General features: G+C 41.4%; 1 protein-coding gene across 1 annotated transcript in view; it reads right to left on the minus strand.

Annotated features, from left to right (window-relative positions):
• The window catches only part of PHACTR1 (phosphatase and actin regulator 1), a 528,680-nt gene extending 523,604 nt beyond the window's left edge, over positions 1–5,076 (minus strand). Inside the window, exon 1 of the mRNA XM_059880401.1 lies at positions 4,722–5,076. The gene's annotated coding sequence lies outside the window, so the exon portion shown is untranslated. The remainder of the gene's footprint in view (positions 1–4,721) is intronic.
• Between the last annotated feature and the right edge of the window lie 4,050 nt (positions 5,077–9,126).

Below are 9,126 nucleotides of genomic sequence, written 5' to 3' on the forward strand. Positions count from 1 at the left end.
GGAGGATGGGTTTGGAATCAGTCGTTTCTAGAGAGTGGACCAAGAAAGGGAATTTGAAGTCTTACAAAATGGACATATAGTGTGAAAGGACCATGCTTTAAGAAAACTCTGAAAATTTTGACTTAAATGTATTTGGGAAGGGATGATTGATTATTCACTTGCAAAAGGGACTTCATTTTACCAGGTTGACTAGAGAACGACTGAGTTCTCTAACATGCCATGACCAAGTTCTGAAATAGGTTTTCAATAAATGATTTTACTCTCTGGGGAGCATAGCTGCAGATCACGTGTAAGAATAGCTGTGCAAGGCATTATTTTTAAAGGTGGGGAAGTACTGTAATGTTCAAAAGTCAATGTCAAAATCCGATCAGCTCAGGTCTGTTTTATAACTTTCATCTGCTCAAAAGCAGCACTTACAATGGCCCATTGTTCTGAGACATAATAGAACCAGACAGAGAAGGCGGCAAGGTTAGAGCAAGTATTCAGAATAACTCTTATGTAGCACTGAATGATTCAACCCAAAACATCCTTGAGATGTCAACTCTAGAAGTTAACTCAGACAATACTAACAGATCTTGGTGAGCTAGAGATAAAAAATTATATATATAAAAAAAAGCTAGAGTTGGGACTACCCTCGTGGTCCAGTGGTTAAGAAAATATGCTTCTAATGCTAGGAGCAGGGGTCGATCCTTCTTTGGGGAACTAAGATCCCACATACTGCTTGGTGTGGCCAAAAAAATTAAAAAATAAAAAGCCAGAGTTACATCTTTTACACTGATGGCATTGCAATATGAAATTTTAGCACTGTAAGGCTGAAATAAATAATATAGTGTTATTTAAAATACTGATTTGGCAGAGATGTTTCTACTTCTCTATTGAGTAGGTGGTAAGAATAGGTGTGGACGTGTTCTATACACAAAAGAAGGGTTTGATTAAAAAGGGAGGCGTATTTCAAGATGGAATCTGATCCGTAAGGGTACCAGCTGGTATCAATTTACCTCTGAGGTGTACTTATTTATACGATTGGATAGCATAAGACCCAAACAATCTAGGAGAGAAGTTCACATGATCTGCAGTTAGACAGTTTGTTCCTTTCATATCATCCAAATAATGAGCATCAGTGTCAGCCTGGGTTTACTCTGTTTGCTAAGAAATAAAGAAGTTTGTGTTATTGACAATTTTATGATTTTTCATTCTTGTTTAATTGCTTTACCATATTCCAGTTCAGTTCAATTCAGTTGCTCAGTCATGTCCGACTCTTTGCTACCCCATGAATCGCAGCACGCCAGGCCTCCCTGTCCATCACCAACTCCCGGAGTTCACTCAGACTCACGTCCATCAAGTCAGTGATGCCATCCAGCCATCTCATCCTCTGTCGTCCCCTTCTCCTCCTGCCCCCAATCCCTCCCAGCATCAGTCTTTTCCAATGAGTCAACTCTTCGCATGAGGTGGCCAAAGTACTGGAGTTTCAGCTTTAGCATCATTCCTTCCAAAGAAATCCCAGGGCTGATCTCCTTCAGAATGGACTGGTTGGATCTCCTTGCAGTCCAAGGGACTCTCAAGAGTCTTCTCCAACACCACAGTTCAAAAGCATCAATTCTTCGGCGCTCAGCCTTCTTCACAGTCCAACTCTCACATCCATACATGACCACTGGAAAAACCATAGTCCTCCAGAGATCTCCAGAAAACTCTTTTTATGTTGGACTGCACGAAATTCTGCCTACTACCTGCATGAAATCTCGGGAAAGTTTCTCTTTTCCCAACAGACCCAACTAACTTTAAAAATACTAGAAGCTCTCAAAGTGTGGGGATATTTTGGATCCCTTGGGGGTGCTAGTCTGAAGATCTTCGGTTAAGTACTAGCTCACTAAACAAAGGAAGCCTGTTCAGTCGCTTCAATCCTGGCTGACTTCTGCAATCTATGGACTATTGTCCACCAGGCTCCTCTGTCCATGGGATTCTTCAGGCAAGAATCCTGGAGTGGGTTGCCTACAGGAAGGAGACATAGGAGACTGGGGGTCCAATTTCTGGGTCAGGAAGATCCCCTGGAGGAGGAAATGGCAGCACACTCCAGGATTCTTGCCTGGAGAATCCCATGGACAGAGGAGCCTGGCGGGCTACAGTCCATGAGGTCACAAAAGAGTCGGACACAAGTAAAGTGACTCAAGTACTTCAGTACTGAAGTACTCGTCACTAAATAAATATATGTAAGAAATAATATATTCACTTATCTTGCAGATAGTTGACCTGAGAATAATATATTCAATAGCAGTGTTTTCTCTTTGCTTGGCAAGTCACTCTCATCTCCTCATCCAACACTCAAAAGAAATCTTTCCTTCTTTCCTCAATAAAGCTTGTCATTAGATGGTAGGAGTACTGCAAACACTTTATCTGGGGCTTTATTTTTATTCAGATCTCTCTGGGGAAGGAAGCACTTTCAGCCATCATCAAGTACTTTTATTGATACTTTAGTATAAATTAATTTCAAATCTTTTCTTGTGAAAAGGTTTTGATGATAGTTGGAAAGCTAAAGAAAACTGGGAGGGTTGGAAAAGCAGACTGAGGTGGGATAAAGTCTTACAGGGAGGAGGAGCCTAATTTTATTTCATGTAGTCATGTAGTCATGTTTTGAGGGCTTACTTATATATAAGATGGCAGGTATTCGGCTGGAAAAAAGGAACATTAAATCTGTAAACACTTCAATTTGGACCAGGGCTTGAAACTGCCTTAAAGGACCAGAGGCAGACTCTAAAATCTTATTTCAAGAACATCAGGTGAAAGGAGTTTCCCCTTTGGGCCATCCTTGGCTAGCAGGAAAATTCTTCAAAACAAAATCCTACAAGCTTCTGCTTCTGAAACTGCATTCAAGAGAGAGACCCTAGGAGAAAGCCCACACTGGCCAACATGGTGAAGGCTGGAGCCAAGAGGAGTGAAGGAGCCTTTGGTTCTACCAGCTGCCCGCTTCTGAAAATGTCCTTTCCCCTCTTTTAACACTTTATACAAGGGTCAGTTCACAGAGTGAAGAACAAGAGTTCAAAATGTCATCCTTCCGTCTGCCAACTGGATTCTAGTAAGCTGACCTTGCTTATAATGTGGAAATTTCTTGGTTTGGCAGAAAGAATACTCATAAATTATGTCTCTATCTCAGTGTTTATCTAATTGACCTGGAAATAGGAAAATGAAGAAATGCTGAGTTGGGGGATGAGGGGTTCTCAAGCAATGCTCTGCTGAGTATAATTCTCAAAATCCCTAAATATGAAGACGGGAAAATGGCCAACGAGAAATGTGCTGACAGTGGCAGCTCCTTTTTAAAAAAGCTCAAGTGTGATGATGTATAATAATGATATCTGACTTCATTCCCTCTGGTGAGAAAATCACATTGCCCTCAGTTCTTTATGTGTGTGTTATTTGTGCAGTTTGTTTCAGCTTTCCTGGAGGGAGCTGAAAAAATTAATCACAATTTCAACTGCATTTTCCTAGTCCTCCTAAAAATCCAGATTGCTGCTGTTGTTTAGTCTCTAAGTCATGTCTGACTCTTTCTGACCCCATGGACTGCAACCCACCAGGTTTACTGTCCATGGAATTTTCCAGGCAAGAATATTGGAGTGGGTTGCCATTTGCTCCTCCAGGGGATCCTCCTCACCAAGGGATTGAACCTGTGTCTTACCAAGTGCCTATTATAAACTGAAGTAAATTTTACTTATTGACATGAAGTATCTCCTTAATAAATTATCCAACGAAACAGTAAGCTGGAAAGTCATTGGGTATAGTAGGGTGCCATCAATACAAAACTGTATTTATATATGTAATAAGACTGCCCAGAAAGACAGAGCTTCAAAGTCCTGGTAGCAGTATCTCTAAATGCTTTCCTCTTTAGATATGTTTAAACTCTTTGAATTTTCTATAGGCATCACATGGCATTATCTTAGAAGAAATAACAAACAAAAACAAAATGAATCAAGACAGGTCCATCCACCTTCTTCCCCTGCGTATATCGCAACCTGAAAAATATCCCAAAAATGTTCAAGAAAGAAAGAATGATTTCTGAGGGCCATAGTCTTATAGACCTTACACAGAAGATATGACCCCTGAACTTCCAGAACACATTTAGGAAAATAGATTGGCTATAGCAGTGGGAACCCTCAGGCAGTGAATTGTATCAAAAGAGTATAAGTTATTTTTAGGCCTTTGTGAGATCATCTTTACAACCCCACATTACTGTGCACAGTGAAGTCTGACAATAGATACATTAGAGAGATAAGCGTAGAGGTAGATATAGAGATTAGAAAGAGACAGAGATGGAGACAAGGATAGGGCTAGAGATACAGAAGAAAACGACCAAAATCAATTCAGGCTTAGTGGTGACTTTGAACTACCTTTGTCCTGTTCCCAAATGTGAAGGTCAAAAAACCAGTTTTAGTCAGAGGAAATTTGGTAACAGTTTCATTCCTTTCAGGTCTTGAATACACTCATAAATTCTACAGCCAGGTCTACGTGCTTAAATATTAATACTAAAGGTTTTCCTTATGCATGGGGCATGTGATGTGTATCTTTGTATAAAAATATTATTCATGATACAGTCTCTGGGCTAATTTCAGAGTTAAATTTCTTTAGTCTCTGTATCACCTGAAGTCACTGAGGAGCATCATAGTTTCCGGAATCAAGTTTCCATGTCAGCATTCACTGCTGCTCCTAGTGAACAGAGGACAATAGAAACTCACCTGCTCCGTGATGCTCTTAAAAGAGGCGTGATGGTGGGTAGGGGCTTGCTTCTGAAACAAAGAGAATCTTATTGGTATTCACTGAGTTATAATTTCTCACAGGCATTAATAATATATGGGGAAATGTCATATTCAGCCTCACAACACTCATTGCTGCATAATAAACACCAAAGAAATGTTATACAGGAGATGATGCAGTGAAAGAGCAGTGAAAGGATTGGCTTGGAAATCCAGGTTTTGCTGCTTCCAAGCAGCAAGCTCACCTCTTTAGTCCTCAGGTTCCAGCTCTGTAGAACCTGGAATAAAAATAAGAATCAAAGGAGAAAATCTATGTAGACAACACAGTACCTAACACACAAGAAGTATTTAGGTTAGGTATTATTTTTAAATGTGTTTAACAGCTTACAAATGCAAGGAGTTGTGGGAGTAGGGTACTCCACCCTGACTGCATCTGTTGCACGTATCAGTTGAAATATTACCTCTGTCGTTTTGATTGCAAGTAAGCTCCTGATCCTATGAGATCCCATGGTATTTTGTCTAGATTTCCAACTTGCATTACAGTTAATTTTGTATATGTGACAATTATTTTTTTATCAATAAATAAATTTCTTTAAAAGAATATGTTAACTGGGATTTCTTTGGAAGGAATGATGCTAAAGCTGAAACTCCAGTACTTTGGCCACCTGATGTGAAGAGCTGACTCATTGGAAAAGACCCTGATGCTGGGAAAGACTGAAGGCAGGAGGAGACGGGGACGACAGAGCATGAGATGACTGGATGGCATCACCAACTTGATGGACATGAGTTTGGGTGAACTCTGGGAGTTGGTGATGGACAGGGAGGCCTGGCGTGCTGAGATTTATGGGGTCACAAAGAGTCAGACACGACTGAGCGACTGAACTGAAGTGACATTACCAACAGTTTTAGAGTGGTTAGCTCTAGAACCAGGAATGAAACACTGTTAGCCATTATGTATGTCTGTGTATTTTCTCTTCACATTTCTTAAATCACAAATAAAAACATACAAGATACTACAGTGAAAATACAATTAGAGTTTCTCTCAAATAAATTAAAAGAGTGCACGGTCTGGGGAAAACCGAAGCCCAGCCTACTGGCTTACAAAGGGGACATGTTATAAAACTGGCGTCCAAGTTTAGCAGTTGGCCAGTGTCTCCACCCATCCCACTTCACTGCCCTCTTTGGTTGTGTTCTTCCCCAGAGCCCTAAGCTTCTCACCCACCCTATTAATTATTAGGATTAATGTCTAAAATGGCTTAATGTCGAAAATAGTACGTACCCCCCCCACCTCCAAAGTATTAGGTATTATGATTATTTTCCCTCAGAGAGCTGATGGCTCTTAGTGGGCTTTTTAATGCATGTTCTTTTTCTGGACAGTCATGCAAAGTAGGGAGCCTTGAAGACCCATGTCAAGACAGCATTTATTATTCTTTTTACCCCTCTGCTTTCCTTAGAGAAGTTGGCAGCAGGAATTACAAACTAGGATAGAACTTTGTCTACTGTTTTTCATAAGCTCATCTTCACTTTCCTCAGCCAAATGAAGCGTGGATGCCAGGCGCAGGTCAGACACTTTGTCCACTAGGTACTTCAGAGCCCAGCAAATGTTTCTGTTCTTCCAGGACTGGGTCACAGTTGTTGTCTGATCCGAGCGTTCAGTCACTCTGTGTTTATTCACAACTGTTTATCAGCAGATAGTTATTAATCATTCACTACATGCCAGGCATTGCGTGAGTTGCTGCGGGTACAGTAATGGACTAGACCAACTTCCCAAGGAGATTACAAGTTAGCTGAACTCAAATTCTCCCAACTTTTTTCATATCAAAGTGTGTACTGAAATGATCATGTTCGTAATTGAGCAGGTGTGTCCAGAGGCAGCATCAGGGGCCCAACATGGTATGCCAGTTGGGAAGCTTTATGTAAGATGCTCAACTTAAATAAAAGATTGTTGGGGTATAGTTGACTTCCAGTGTTGTGTTAGTTTCTGCTGTACAGCAAAGTGAACCAGTTATGCATATACATATGTCCCCCTTTTTAAAAAGGTTATTTTCCCATACAGCTCATTACAGACTATTGAATAGAGTTCCCTGTATTATACAGTAGATTCCTATTAGATTGGGCTTCCCTGGTGGCTCAGCAGTAAAGAATTTGCCTGCAATGCAGGAGACACAGGAGACATGGGCTTGATCCCTGGGTCAGGATGATTACTTGGAGGAGCAAATGGCAACCCACTCCTGTATTCTTTCCAGGAAATTCCCATGGACAGAGGAGCCTGGTGGGCTACAGTCCAAAGTGTCACAAAGAGTCGGACATGACTGATGACTGAGCGCCCAGTTTCAATCCCAATCTTGCAATTTGTCTCCCCCACTGTATCCCTTAGTAACCAGGTTTGTTTTCTATGTCTGTCTGTTTCTGTTTTGTAAATAAGTTCATTTGTAACCTTTTTATTTATGTTCCACATACATGTAATATCGTATGATATTTGCTGTGTCTGACTTACTTCACTCACTGTGACAATCTGTAGTTCCATCCATGTTGCTGCAAATGGTATTATTTTGTTCTTTTTTTATAATCTGTCCTTGTATACATGTACCACATCTTCTTTATCCAGTCCTCTAATGATGGACTTTTAGGTTGCTTCCATGTCCTGGCTGTTGTAAACAGTGCTGCAATGAACGTTGGGGTGCATCTCTCTTTTTCAATTATGATTTTCTCCAGGTCAACTTTTAATGTATTTAATTTCTCCATAGTTTTTTGACTTAGATGAATAGTACAATACAGTGTCCCATTGGAGGTAGTGGGAAGGGAGGAGTAGATACTTGGTGCAGTGTTAAAAGCTGAATCTGCAGGTTGGTACTTGCTGTCAGAACTTTGAATTAGCAAAGAAAAGCATTAGAGGGCTAACTGGTAGAGGAAACAAAAGTGGCAGGGATGGGGTGCCCATTGTTGTAAACAATGTGTAAAATAGTTTCAAGACTCACTAGTTTTAAACCAATTATTTGGTTTTTAAATATTCTCCCACCACAGTTTAATGATAATTAACTTGGTTGAGTTACATCTGTTACAGATTCTCATATATTTCACAAATCCCTTCTGGAGAAGAAAATATCAAAACTACATTGTGTTTCCCTGGTTTGGAAGTTGTGGGGCCCAAGATAATGGAAAAGTCCATGTTCTTTAGTTGTTTGGGCCTTGAAAGTGACATTTTTTTTTTCAGGTTACTGTAACCTCCTTTGGCAGAGTAAACATTTGGTTGCATTTTTAAAAGCTGGTAGCAGTGAACAGCAAGAATCCAGTCACATTTTTTAACGTAGCTCCAGAGGAACTATGGTTTAAAATCGAAAGTCTTCTATTCCTATGGCAACCACCAGAAGTGTTCAGCTAATGCTACGTGCTATGTACATTAAGCCACGTACTGTGCACCTCCCCCACCTTCTACTGCCTCCTCCCCCTGCGAATTCATCCTGAACTTCACTAAACTGTCTACCTTGAAAAAGGCTCTTTTCCAGACTCAGAGCTGCTTTCCAACATGCAAGCAATCAAGCCCATGAAATCTAAAAGGGAAGACTCCTGCCAGAGGAAACCTTTACAAACCCAGAGGGGAAATGTACCCCAAAATAGAGACACCGTCTGCTTGCCTGATTTGACAGGTTTGAGAGCTCCTTGTTTGAAAGCCAGACGTGAATCTGTGAAGAGATTCCCTTGAGTTACAACCCTTTTTTGGGAGCAGCTACCATGAAGATAACATATGTGGTGAGACGGAGCCAAAACGCACCCACTGGGCAGCCGCGCAGTGCTGGGAGCGCTTCTAACACGTTCTCAGGAAGCTGGAGCGGTTAGTCACGGGGACGGAGGAAGAGCCCTCTGTGGCGCCTGTCTCATGGAGCAGGGGGCTGACTGTCACCCTTACTGCCTGCTCTCCAAGGAGGACTCCAGGGTTCTGCTCTCCTGAAGGGCTTGTTCTTCTAAAGAGTGAGAACCCAAAGCTGGGGATTCAAGATGCAAAGGTCAAGTCAAGGCAGGCTGAATCTTGGCTGAGTGTTTTTAAAATTTGAAGAGAAAAAAAAAACATTTTTAGGCGGAAATGGCCTGGGATGTCTTGCATACAGTCTTAGAGTCTAAGATATGGACCAAATACGGACGAGTCATTCACTTCTATTCCTTGGGGAAGGTTCAGAGGGACATTCTGGATCAGAATGAAGCATGAGGCCCCGATTGGCTTCCCTCTAAAGGCTATCGTTGTCCCTCTGCCCCCCATGTTTCCTCAATCAGGATGCTTGCTTAGTGGGGAGTTGGGTTAAGGCTCTGTGGGACACTCAGATGTTGATACCGGATCGGCTGCTCTGAGATGTCAGATGTGGTGCTTATCAGCTCCAGGCTGTTCTTCCCC

The sequence above is a fragment of the Bos taurus genome, chromosome 23 (assembly GCF_002263795.3).
Source record: "Bos taurus isolate L1 Dominette 01449 registration number 42190680 breed Hereford chromosome 23, ARS-UCD2.0, whole genome shotgun sequence".
Classification (NCBI taxonomy): domain Eukaryota; kingdom Metazoa; phylum Chordata; class Mammalia; order Artiodactyla; family Bovidae; genus Bos; species Bos taurus.